Genomic DNA, 14,332 nt, shown 5'->3' on the forward strand with positions numbered 1-14,332 from the left:
ATGTACTCAGACGACACGTCCCAAACGGCACCTTATTCCCTGGGAAACCTACAGAGCTCTGGTCAAAAGTAGTGCACTATGTAGGGAATAGGGTTCCATAGGGCTCTGGTCTAAAGTAGTGCACTATATATAGGGAATAGGGTTCCATAGGGCTCTGGTCAAAAGTAGTGCACTATGTAGGGAATAGGGTTCCATAGGGTTCTGGACAAAAGTAGTGCACTATGTAGGGAATAGGGTTCCATAGGGCTCTGGTCAAAAGTAGTGCACTATGTAGGGAATAGGGTTCCATAGGGCTCTGGTCTAAAGTAGTGCACTATATAGGGAATAGGGTTCCATTTGGAACGGAGTCTTCTCAGCTATCTGCACAGAGAACTACTAACAGCATTAGCTTGATGTATATAGCTCTACGGCAGACTCTCCATTGAGACTTAGAAATAAGTGTTTCAGTACAAAGGGCTGAACAGTAGGGGGTCTATTATCTAGTGTTAGCTCACAAACATACTGCATGCCAGTACAGAGAGACAGGGTTTTCTGAGATGCAGTTCTTTAGACCTTTAGCTGTGCACAATAGGAAGCAGTAAGGTCTATAATCATCTAATTTATTTGCTTTTGAAAGAGCACAGTATGGAGTGATTTCAGTGCCACACACACACACACACACACACACACACACACACACACACACACACACACACACACACACACACACACACACACACACACACACACACACACACACACACACACACACACACACACACACACACACACACACACACACACACACACACATTTTTTTGGAGAGAGTCAGTACCTACCGTAATTAATAACCGAGCCGCCCACGCCGTCTTAGTGTCAGCAACCTACAGGGCTCTTTCTTCGGCTAGCGTGAAGCCGGAGCTAGTGTCAAATGCATGTTTGTTGGCAATTTTGACTTGTTAAAGCAAGCGCTCTGCTATTTTCAAACTGTTGCTCAAGAATTGGTCATTTACCTGTCTGAAAATTCAGCTCCCTTGCGCTCAGATGGGAGGTGGAAATATTTTAGGTGTGTCCTTAAAAACCGTGATCCAAAATTATAATTTCAGCAACTAGCTCTCACAGTCTCATGTCAGATAGACATGTTAGACGTTAATCCATGTTTCTCAAACGTCAAATTTCGAAGTTGTTGCAAACGTCACATTTTGAAGGTTAGGGTTAAGTTTAGGCATTAACTCTGAATGGTTAAGGTAAGAGTTAAGGTTTGGGATAGACTTAAAACAAAAATTCTCAAAAACATATTTCTATCGCTTGATTCAAACTTGCAACCTTTGGAATCAGAGGCAGATGCTTACGCCCATCTGCCATCCCCGTCCACAATGACCTAGCAAAACCCAAACCTAGTTGAAGGTAACAGAGCTCACTGCTGCCCCTAGTGGCCGGTTTCCAAGTCATCTCCCGACGTCAGTATTCAAAGTCCTTTCATGTCTAAGTTCCTCTCAAAAAACTTTCTTCTTAGAGCTAGGGTCTATTTTCCTGAATATCCGCCTGACTGACGTGACCAAAGTAAACTGCCTGTTCCTCAGGCCCAGATGCCAGGATATGCATATAATTGGTAGCATTGGATAGAAAACACTTTGAAGTTTGTAGAAATGTTAAAATAATGTATGAGACTATAATACAATTGATATGGTAGGCAAAAATCCAAAGAAAAACCTACCGTAATTATTATTTTTTTTTTAGGTCCCAGGCTTTTAAAATGGAAAGCTTTGGGTCCTATGAAATTCTAGCCCCCAGATTGCAATTCCTATGGCATCCACTAGATGTCAACAGTCTTTGTTCAAGGTTTCAGGCTTGTTTCTTCCAAAAAGAGTAAGATGTCCCGCTAGCAAGATGCCTATCCCTAAGAATTTTTAAAAAGGGTTCTTCAAAGAACATTTTGAATAACATTTTGGGGTTATTATTATTAATAATATGCATAACAATAACAACAATAACACAATATTTTTGAGTTCTCAGTGTTTATTATGTTTTTAGTGGCAAAGCAGAATTTAAAAAATCCAAATAAGTCCAATGGGTATATCCTGTGGCATGTTGATGTTACTGTGTTGGGTATATCCTCTAGCATGTTGATGTTACTGTGTTGGGTATATCCTCTAGCATGTTGATGTTACTGTGTTGGGTATAACCTCTAGCATGTTGATGTTACTGTGTTGGGTATATTCTGGCATGTTGATGTTACTGTGTTGGGTATATTCTGGCATGTTGATGTTACTGTGTTGGGTATATTCTGCCATATTGATGTTACTGTGTTGGGTATATCCTGTAGCATGTTGATGTTACTGTGTTGGGTATATCCTCTGCCATGTTGATGTTACTGTGTTGGGTATATCCTCTAGCATGTTGATGTTACTGTGTTGGGTATATTATGGCATGTTGATGTTAATGTGTTGGGTATATCCTCTGCCATGTTGATGTTACTGTGTTGGGTATATTATGGCATGTTGATGTTACTGTGTTGGTTATATTCTGGCATGTTGATGTTACTGTGTTGGGTATATCCTCTGCCATGTTGATGTTACTGTGTTGGGTATATTATGGCATGTTGATGTTACTGTGTTGGGTATATCCTATGGCATGTTGATGTTACTGTGTTGGGTATATCCTCTGCCATGTTGATGTTACTGTGTTGGGTATATCCTATGGCATGTTGATGTTACTGTGTTGGGTATATTATGGCATGTTGATGTTACTGTGTTGGGTATATCCTCTAGCATGTTGATGTTACTGTGTTGGGTATATCATCTGCCATGTGGATGTTACTGTGTTGGGTATATTAGGGCATGTTGATGTTACTGTGTTGGCTATATCCTCTAGCATGTTGATGTTACTGTGTTGGGTATATTCTGGCATATTGATGTTACTGTGTTGGGTATATCCTCTGCCATGTTGATGTTACTGTGTTGGGTATATTATGGCATGTTGATGTTACTGTGTTGGGTATATCCTCTGCCATGTTGATGTTACTGTGTTGGGTATATTCTGGCATGTTGATGTTACTCTGTTGGGTATATCTTCTAGCATGTTGATGTTACTGTGTTGGGTATATCCTCTGCCATGTTGATGTTACTGTGTTGGGTATATCCCCTGGCATGTTGATGTTACTCTGTTGGGTATATTATGGCATGTTGATGTTACTGTGTTGGGTTTATTATGGCATGTTGATGTTACTGTGTTGGGTATATTATGGCATGTTGATGTTACTCTGTTGGGTATATTATGGCATGTTGATGTTACTGTGTTGGGTATATCCTATGGCATGTTGATGTTACTGTGTTGGGTATATTCTGGCATGTTGATGTTACTGTGTTGGGTATATTATGCCATGTTGATGTTACTGTGTTGGGTATATTATGCCATGTTGATGTTACTGTGTTGGGTATATCCTCTGCCATGTTGATGTTACTGTGTTGGGTATATTATGCCATGTTGATGTTACTGTGTTGGGTATATTATGCCATGTTGATGTTACTGTGTTGGGTATATTATGGCATGTTGATGTTACTGTGTTGGGTATATCCTATGGCATGTTGATGTTACTGTGTTGGGTATATCCTATGGCATGTTGATGTTACTGTGTTGGGTATATTCTGGCATGTTGATGTTACTGTGTTGGGTATATTCTGGCATGTTGATGTTACTGTGTTGGGTATATTATGGCATGTTGATGTTACTGTGTTGGGTATATTCTGGCATGTTGATGTTACTGTGTTGGGTATATCCTCTGCCATGTTGATGTTACTGTGTTGGGTATATCCTCTGGCATGTTGATGTTACTGTGTTGGGTATATCCTCTAGCATGTTGATGTTACTGTGTTGGGTATATTATGGCATGTTGATGTTACTGTGTTGGGTATATCCTATGGCATGTTGATGTTACTGTGTTGGGTATATCCTATGGCATGTTGATGTTACTGTGTTGGGTATATTCTGGCATGTTGATGTTACTGTGTTGGGTATATTCTGGCATGTTGATGTTACTGTGTTGGGTATATTATGGCATGTTGATGTTACTGTGTTGGGTATATTCTGGCATGTTGATGTTACTGTGTTGGGTATATCCTCTGCCATGTTGATGTTACTGTGTTGGGTATATCCTCTGGCATGTTGATGTTACAGTGTTGGGTATATCCTCTAGCATGTTGATGTTACTGTGTTGGGTATATCCTCTGCCATGTTGATGTTACTGTGTTGGGTATAACCTCTAGCATGTTGATGTTACTGTGTTGGGTATATTCTGGCATGTTGATGTTACTGTGTTGGGTATATTCTGGCATGTTGATGTTACTGTGTTGGGTATATTCTGCCATATTGATGTTACTGTGTTGGGTATATCCTGTAGCATGTTGATGTTACTGTGTTGGGTATATCCTCTGCCATGTTGATGTTACTGTGTTGGGTATATCCTCTAGCATGTTGATGTTACTGTGTTGGGTATATTATGGCATGTTGATGTTAATGTGTTGGGTATATCCTCTGCCATGTTGATGTTACTGTGTTGGGTATATTATGGCATGTTGATGTTGCTGTGTTGGGTATATTCTGGCATGTTGATGTTACTGTGTTGGGTATATCCTCTGCCATGTTGATGTTACTGTGTTGGGTATATTATGGCATGTTGATGTTACTGTGTTGGGTATATCCTATGGCATGTTGATGTTACTGTGTTGGGTATATCCTCTGCCATGATGATGTTACTGTGTTGGGTATATTATGGCATGTTGATGTTACTGTGTTGGGTATATCCTATGGCATGTTGATGTTACTGTGTTGGGTATATTATGGCATGTTGATGTTACTGTGTTGGGTATATCCTCTGCCATGTTGATGTTACTGTGTTGGGTATATTATGGCATGTTGATGTTACTGTGTTGGGTATATCCTCTGCCATGTTGATGTTACTGTGTTGGGTATATTATGGCATGTTGATGTTACTGTGTTGGGTATATCCTCTGCCATGTTGATGTTACTGTGTTGGGTATATTCTTGCATGTTGATGTTACTGAGTTGGGTATATCCTCTGCCATGTTGATGTTGCTGTGTTGGGTATATTCTTGCATGTTGATGTTACGGTGTTGGGTATATTATGGCATGTTGATGTTACTGTGTTGGGTATATTATGGCATGTTGATGTTACTGTGTTGGGTATATTCTGGCATGTTGATGTTACTGTGTTGGATATATCCTCTGCCATGTTGATGTTACTGTGTTGGGTATATTATGGCATGTTGATGTTACTGTGTTGGGTATATCCTCTGCCATGTTGATGTTACTGTGTTGGGTATATTATGGCATGTTGATGTTACTGTGTTGGGTATATTATGGCATGTTGATGTTACTGTGTTGGGTATATTATAGCATGTTGATGTTACTGTGTTGGGTATATTCTGGCATGTTGATGTTACTGTGTTGGATATATCCTCTGCCATGTTGATGTTACTGTGTTGGGTATATTATGGCATGTTGATGTTACTGTGTTGGGTATATCCTCTGCCATGTTGATGTTACTGTGTTGGGTATATTCTGGCATGTTCATGTTACTGTGTTGGGTATATCCTCTAGCATGTTGATGTTACTGTGTTGGGTATATTCTGGCATGTTGATGTTACTGTGTTGGGTATATTCTGGCATGTTGATGTTACTGTGTTGGGTATATTATGGCATGTTGATGTTACTGTGTTGGGTATATCCTCTGCCATGTTGATGTTACTGTGTTGGGTATATTCTGGCATGTTGATGTTACTGTGTTGGGTATATCCTCTGCCATTTTGTTGTTACTGTGTTGGGTATATTCTGGCATGTTGATGTTACTGTGTTGGGTATATCCTCTAGCATGTTGATGCTACTGTGTTGGGTATATTATGCCATGTTGATGTTACTGTGTTGGGTATATCCTATGGCATGTTGATGTTACTGTGTTGGGTATATTCTGGCATGTTGATGTTACTGTGTTGGGTATATTCTGGCATGTTGATGTTACTGTGTTGGGTATATCCTATGCCATGTTGATGTTACTGTGTTGGGTATATCCTCTGGCATGTTTATGTTACTGTGTTGGGTATATTCTGGCATGTTGATGTTACTGTGTCGGGTATATCCTCTGCCATGTTGATGTTACTGTGTTGGGTATATTATGCCATGTTGATGTTACTGTGTTGGGTATATCCTATGGCATGTTGATGTTACTGTGTTGGGTATATCCTCTAGCATGTTGATGTTACTGTGTTGGGTATATCATCTGCCATGTGGATGTTACTGTGTTGGGTATATTAGGGCATGTTGATGTTACTGTGTTGGCTATATCCTCTAGCATGTTGATGTTACTGTGTTGGGTATATTATGGCATGTTGATGTTACTGTGTTGGGTATATCCTCTGCCATGTTGATGTTACTGTGTTGGGTATATTCTGGCATGTTGATGTTACTCTGTTGGGTATATCCTCTAGCATGTTGATGTTACTGTGTTGGGTATATCCTCTGCCATGTTGATGTTACTGTGTTGGGTATATCCTCTGGCATGTTGATGTTACTCTGTTGGGTATATTATGGCATGTTGATGTTACTGTGTTGGGTATATTATGGCATGTTGATGTTACTGTGTTGGGTATATTATGGCATGTTGATGTTACTCTGTTGGGTATATTATGGCATGTTGATGTTACTGTGTTGGGTATATCCTATGGCATGTTGATGTTACTGTGTTGGGTATATTCTGGCATGTTGATGTTACTGTGTTGGGTATATTATGCCATGTTGATGTTACTGTGTTGGGTATATTATGCCATGTTGATGTTACTGTGTTGGGTATATCCTCTGCCATGTTGATGTTACTGTGTTGGGTATATTATGCCATGTTGATGTTACTGTGTTGGGTATATTATGCCATGTTGATGTTACTGTGTTGGGTATATTATGGCATGTTGATGTTACTGTGTTGGGTATATCCTATGGCATGTTGATGTTACTGTGTTGGGTATATCCTATGGCATGTTGATGTTACTGTGTTGGGTATATTCTGGCATGTTGATGTTACTGTGTTGGGTATATTCTGGCATGTTGATGTTACTGTGTTGGGTATATTATGGCATGTTGATGTTACTGTGTTGGGTATATTCTGGCATGTTGATGTTACTGTGTTGGGTATATCCTCTGCCATGTTGATGTTACTGTGTTGGGTATATCCTCTGGCATGTTGATGTTACTGTGTTGGGTATATCCTCTAGCATGTTGATGTTACTGTGTTGGGTATATTATGGCATGTTGATGTTACAGTGTTGGGTATATCCTCTAGCATGTTGATGTTACTGTGTTGGGTATATCCTCTGCCATGTTGATGTTACTGTGTTGGTTATATTATGGCATGTTGATGTTACTGTGTTGGGTATATTATGGCATGTTGATGTTACTGTGTTGGGTGTATCCTATGGCATGTTGATGTTACTGTGTTGGGTATATCCTATGGCATGTTGATGTTACTGTGCTGGGTATATTATGGCATGTTGATGTTACTGTGTTGGGTATATCCTATGGCATGTTGATGTTACTGTGTTGGGTATAACCTGTGGCATGTTGATGTTACTGTGTTGGGTATATCCTGTGGCATATTGATGTTACTAGGTTGGGTATATCCTATGGCATGTTGATGTTACTGTGTTTGGTATATCCTCTGCCATGTTGATGTTACTGTGTTGGGTATATTCTGCCATATTGATGTTACTGTGTTGGGTATATTATGCCATGTTGATGTTACTGTGTTGGGTATATCCTCTGCCATGTTGATGTTACTGTGTTGGGTATATTATGGCATGTTGATGTTACTGTGTTGGGTATATCCTCTGGCATGTTGATGTTACTGTGTTGGGTATATTATGCCATGTTGATGTTACTGTGTTGGGTATATCCTCTTTCATGTTGATGTTACTGTGTTGGGTATATTCTGGCATGTTGATGTTACTGTGTTGGGTATATCCTAAGGCATGTTGATGTTACTGTGTTGGGTATATCCTATGGCATGTTGATGTTACTGTGTTGGGTATATCCTCTGGCATGTTGATGTTACTGTGTTGGGTATATTATGCCATGTTGATGTTACTGTGTTGGGTATATTATGGCATGTTGATGTTACTGTGTTGGGTATATCCTCTGGCATGTTGATGTTACTGTGTTGGGTATATCCTCTTTCATGTTGATGTTACTGTGTTGGGTATATTCTGGCATGTTGATGTTACTGTGTTGGGTATATTATGCCATGTTGATGTTACTGTGTTGGGTATATTATGGCATGTTGATGTTACTGTGTTGGGTATATCCTCTGGCATGTTGATGTTACTGTGTTGGGTATATTATGCCATGTTGATGTTACTGTGTTGGGTATATTATGGCATGTTGATGTTACTGTGTTGGGTATATCCTCTGGCATGTTGATGTTACTGTGTTGGGTATATCCTCTTTCATGTTGATGTTACTGTGTTGGGTATATTCTGGCATGTTGATGTTACTGTGTTGGGTATATTATGGCATGTTGATGTTACTGTGTTGGGTATATTATGCCATGTTGATTTTACTGTGTTGGGTATATTATGTCATGTTGATGTTACTGTGTTGGGTATATTATGGCATGTTGATGTTACTGTGTTGGGTATATTATGGCATGTTGATGTTACTGTGTTGGGTATATCCTCTGCCATGTTGATGTTACTGTGTTGGGTATATTATGCCATGTTGATGTTACTGTGTTGGGTATATTATGCCATGTTGATGTTACTGTGTTGGGTATATTATGGCATGTTGATGTTACTGTGTTGGGTATATCCTATGGCATGTTGATGTTACTGTGTTGGGTATATTATGGCATGTTGATGTTACTGTGTTGGGTATATCCTCTGGCATGTTGATGTTACTGTGTTGGGTATATTATGCCATGTTGATGTTACTGTGTTGGGTATATTATGGCATGTTGATGTTACTGTGTTGGGTATATTATGGCATGTTGATGTTACTGTGTTGGGTATATTATGGCATGTTGATGTTACTGTGTTGGGTATATCCTCTGCCATGTTGATGTTACTGTGTTGGGTATATTATGGCATGTTGATGTTACTGTGTTGGGTATATCCTCTGCCATGTTGATGTTACTGTGTTGGGTATATTATGGCATGTTGATGTTACTGTGTTGGGTATATCCTCTGCCATGTTGATGTTACTGTGTTGGGTTGATCCATAGCTGGAAGGATTTTGCAGTGCATCGTGATCAAACAGGTTTCCGGTTATATTCATCAGAGGTGAAGGGAGGTTGAAGTCTGTGAATCCCAACAATTGTAATTATAGATAATTACAGATAATTACAGATAATTACAGATAATTACAGATAATTAATTGCACATGACGGTAATCATACCTTGGTTTTTGTAGTAAATGTGAATCGGGGGAAAAAAACACCAGTTTTGATAATGGTTTTCATACACACACCATGTCCATAATGTACAGGCCTATGGGGTATTTAATGAAGAGGTAAGGGGAGGAGGATGGTACATGTGATCTGCATAACATACCAATACTAATTGACATACCCTTTGTATGCCTCCTCGTCTAAATACCTGCAGAAACACACAAGTGAGCAGTTCAGTTATCTGCAGCCAATACAGCTGTTCGACAACATAGAATTACAGCCGACATATTCTGACCTCTAGAATTGTGTCTGTTTTCTGTTTTTAGAAAGATTTGCACAAATATGAAAAGATAGATGATAAAACAATATCAATTTAGATCATACAAGGGACACACCTTACCTTAACTTGAGATCTTTACATCTTTCAGTTAAGTTCCTGGAACTGTTGTCCTTTCAAAATCAAATCCACATGTTTCAGTTAGGCTGTTATGTTCCTGCAAGACCCCCCCCCCCCCCCCCCACCCCACCAACTAAGGAGGTTCCTCGATGAACCACACCTCCTATGGGGTTCTTGGAAGAACCTTTTGGGGGACGTTTTCAGTGCCAAGAAACCTACGGTTCTTCAAGAAGAAGAAGAAGAAGAAGAAGGAAGAAGAAGGAAGAAGGAAGAAGAAGAAGAAGAAGAAGGAAAAGAAGAAGAAGAAGAAGAAGAAGAAGAAGAAAGAAGAAGAAGAAGAAAGAAGAAAGAAGAAGAAGAAGAAGAAAGAAGAAGAAGAAGAAGAAGAAGAAGAAGAAGAAAGAAGAAGAAGAAGAAAGAAGAAGAAGAAGAAGAAGAAGAAGAAGAAGAAAGAAGAAGAAGAAGAAGAAGAAGAAGAAAGAAGAAGAAAGAAGAAGAAGAAGAAAGAAGAAGAAGAAGAACCCTTGTTGAACCACTAGTTTTTTAGAGTGGATGAATGTAAGCTACATGTGCCCACCATGAAACTAAAGATGAGAACCTTGGTGAATACCGGTTAAGTTCGTATTTATTTAAAGTTATTTTCCTGTATTACAGTGCCTTGCAAAAGTATTCATCCCCTTTGGCGTTTTTCCTACTTGCATTACAACCTGTAATTTAAATGGATTGGGACACCTGAGCTTGTGGATGTTTGTAGGGGAAGGGTAGGGAGTGTGTGTGTGTGTGTGTGTGTGTGTGTGTGTGTGTGTGTGTGTGTGTGTGTGTGTGTGTGTGTGTGTGTGTGTGTGTGTGTGTGTGTGTGTGTGTGTGTGTGTGTGTGTGTGTGTGTGTGTGTATCCTACATCTGTTGCTAAGGGATAATGATGTTAGCGACAATACAGGATGAATCACAATAAAAATAAAAAAAACAAAAAAAAATAATAATTAAGATATGCAAGATAATTATAATATATATTTATATTTTTTAAATTCATGTATACAATACAATCGAGGTGAGAACGTTGGAAATGCTTTTGACTCTTAAAAACTTCTTAGGGCTAGGTGTCCCGCTAGCGCTGAAACTGGAGGGTGCGCAATTCAAATAAATAATCATAACAATTATGGATGTTAAACATTTAGGTTCATAAATGTGTCTTATAGTGTCTTATATCAGTTGAAAGCTTAAATTCTTGTTAATCTAACTGCACTGTCTGATTTACAGTAGCTATTACACTGAAAACACGCCATGTGATTGTTTGAGGACGGCTCCCCACATCAAAATATTTTTCCCCCGGCACAGGTTTCATAAATTCACAAATAGCGATTAAATATTCACTTACTTTTTGAAAATCTTCCTCTGATTTGTCATCCAAAGGGTCCCAGCTATAACATGTAGTGTTGTTTTTGTTAGATAAAATCCTTCTTTATATCTAAAAAAGTCTGTTTAGTTGGCACCATCGATTTGAATAATCCACTCGTTCAACTTGCAGAGAAAGGAGTCTGAAAATCTACCCCTAAACTTTGTTTCATGAAGTCAAAACACGTTTCTATTTACTCCTCAGAAACCCTAAAATGTAATCAAACTATAATATATCTTACGGAAAGAGCTATGTTCAATAGGAAACCGATTTTAGCAGGTGCATCTTGTCTTCATGGGGCGCCCAAACATGAATTTCTAAGAGTGTGTCCCTGTACTAAAACTGATATTTCTTATTGGTTTTGGAAGTTACACGCCTGAAACCTTGAACATTGACTGCTGACACCCTGTGGAAGCCATAAGAATTGCATCCTGGGAGCTAGAATTCAGTATGCCCCTATACTTTCCATTGTAAATCAGGTTGGTTTTTCTTTGGATTTCCTCCTACCTCCTACCATATCTATTGTGTTATATTCTCCTACATTATTTTAACATTTCTACAACCTTCAAAGTGTTTCCTTTCCAATGGTACCAATTATATGCATATCCAGGCTTCAGGGCCTGTGCAACAGGCAGTTGACTTTGGGCACGTCATTCAGGCGGAAATTGAGAAAAAAGGGGCCTAGCCCCAAGAAGTTCTGCTTTTGTTCTCTAGGTGGCACTGTGTGCTCTTTTTAAAGGATGGGTCCCAATCTCTCAAAGACGCTAGGATACAGGACAGGACAGCAGTGGTCTGCCAGTCACTGGGACGACAACACAACTTGGGATGGTGGGAGGTTTTAGCGGGTAGAATATTGGAGAACAATTGGAGGTTTACTCAGTAGCAGTGCAAATATCATGGTACAGCTCTGGACACACAATCATCAAGGTACTTTTTGATTATAAAATTTACAAACATATATTATGATAAATACAATTGAAACTTGTATCTTATTATGGTAAATGGTGAACAAAGTATAGCCAGTTATAATATTAATGGCTTAGTAGATAATAAGAAAAGACGATCAGTATTTACCTGGCTGAAAGAGAAGGAATAAAATATCCGTTGTTCACAGGAAACTCATTCAACAATTTTAGATGAAGTTGTGTGGAAAACGGACTTGCGGGGGCCCGGTGATGAAATATACTTCTCCCATGAGCAAAGAAACACAAAAGGGGTGATGGTATTAATTAACAGTAATTTATTAATTAACAGTAATTTATTAATTAACAGTAATTTTGAGCCGAATGTGCATAATTGTCCAAACAGATCCTCAAGGTAGATGGATGATTTTAAATATGTTATTTGACAGTAAACAGGCTCATTAATCTATACGGTCCAAATAATGATGATCCATGTTTCTTTGAAAATATTTATAATAATTGTGATCAAGCCTACAAGCAATACAATACTCTATTATTATGGTGGGAGATTATAATACTGTTTTAAATACCTCTATGGACCGTAAAGGAAATCACAATACAAACTATCACCCTCATGCACTTAAGGAAGCCATGAATATCATGGATATAATGGAACTAGTGGATATATGGAGGCTTAAATATCCTGACCTAGTGATATATACATGGAGGTTTAATATTCCTGACCTAGTGAGATATACATGGAGGAGGTTTAATATCCTGACCTAGTGAGATATACATGGTGGAGGTTTAATATCCTGACCTAGTGAGATATACATGGAGGAGATTTAATATCCTGACCTAGTGAGATATACATGGAGGTTTAATATCCTGACCTAGTGAGATATACATGGAGGAGGTTTAATATCCTGACCTAGTGAGATATACAGTGGGGAGAACAAGTATTTGATACACTGCCGATTTTGCAGGTTTTCCTACTTACAAAGCATGTAGAGGTCTGTAATTTCTATCATGGGTAGTACACTTCAACTATGAGAGACGGAATCTAAAACAAAAATCCAGAAAATCACATTGTATGATTTTTAAGTAATTCATTTGCATTTTATTGCATGACATAAGTATTTGATACATCAGAAAAGCAGATCTTAATATTTGGTACAGAAACCTTTGTTTGCAATTACAGAGATCATACGTTTCCTGTAGTTCTTGACCAGGTTTGCACACACTGCAGCAGGGATTTTGGCCCACTCCTCCATACAGATCTTCTCCAGATCCTTCAGGTTTCGGGGCTGTCGCGGGGCTATACGGACTTTCAGCTCCCTCCAAAGATTTTCTATTGGGTTCAGGTCTGGAGACTGGCTAGGCCACTCCAGGACCTTGAGATGCTTCTTACGGCGCCACTCCTTAGTTGCCCTGGCTGTGTGTTTCGGGTCGTTGTCATGCTGGAAGACCCAGCCACGACCCATCTTCAATGCTCTTACTGAGGGAAGGAGGTTGTTGGCCAAGATCTCGCGATACATGGCCCCATCCATCCTCCCCTCAATACGGTGCAGTCATCCTGTACCCTTTGCAGAAAAGCATCCCCAAAGAATGATGTTTCCACCTCCATGCTTCACGGTTGGGATGGTGTTCTTGGGGTTGTACTCATCCTTCTTCTTCCTCCAAACACGGCGAGTGGAGTTTAGACCAAAAAGCTCTATTTTTGTCTCATCAGACCACATGACCTGCTCCCATTCCTCCTCTGGATCATCCAGATGGTCATTGGCAAACTTCAGACGGGCCTGGACATGCGCTGGCTTGAGCAGGTGGACCTTGCGTGCGCTGCAGGATTTTAATCCATGACGGTGTAGTGTGTTACTAATGGTTTTCTTTGAGACTGTGGTCCCAGCTCTCTTCAGGTCATTGACCAGGTCCTGCCGTGTAGTTCTGGGCTGATAACTCACCTTCCTCATGATCATTGATGCCCCACGAGGTGAGATCTTGCATGGAGCCCCAGACCGAGGGTGATTGACCGTCATCTTGAACTTCTTCCATTTTCTAATAATTGCGCCAACAGTTGTTGCCTTCTCACCAAGCTGCTTGCCTATTGTCCTGTAGCCCATCCCAGCCTGTTGCATGTCTACAATTTTATCCCTGATGTCCTTATACAGCTCTCTGGTCTTGGCCATTGTGGAGAGGTTGGAGTCTGTTTGATTGA

At 39.6% G+C, this 14,332-nt stretch overlaps 1 protein-coding gene across 2 annotated transcripts in view; it reads right to left on the reverse strand.

Annotated features, from left to right (window-relative positions):
* LOC139555315 (hippocalcin-like protein 1) overlaps positions 1–14,332 on the reverse strand; it is a 101,312-nt gene that overhangs the window by 26,977 nt on the left and 60,003 nt on the right. The window contains exon 2 of one of the 2 annotated variants that reach the window (XM_071369019.1): positions 9,606–9,632. The exons of the other annotated variant lie outside the window; for it this stretch is intronic. The gene's annotated coding sequence lies outside the window, so the exon portion shown is untranslated. The remainder of the gene's footprint in view (positions 1–9,605; positions 9,633–14,332) is intronic. 2 annotated transcript variants of the gene reach the window in all.

The sequence above is a fragment of the Salvelinus alpinus genome, chromosome 26 (assembly GCF_045679555.1).
Source record: "Salvelinus alpinus chromosome 26, SLU_Salpinus.1, whole genome shotgun sequence".
Taxonomy (NCBI): domain Eukaryota; kingdom Metazoa; phylum Chordata; class Actinopteri; order Salmoniformes; family Salmonidae; genus Salvelinus; species Salvelinus alpinus.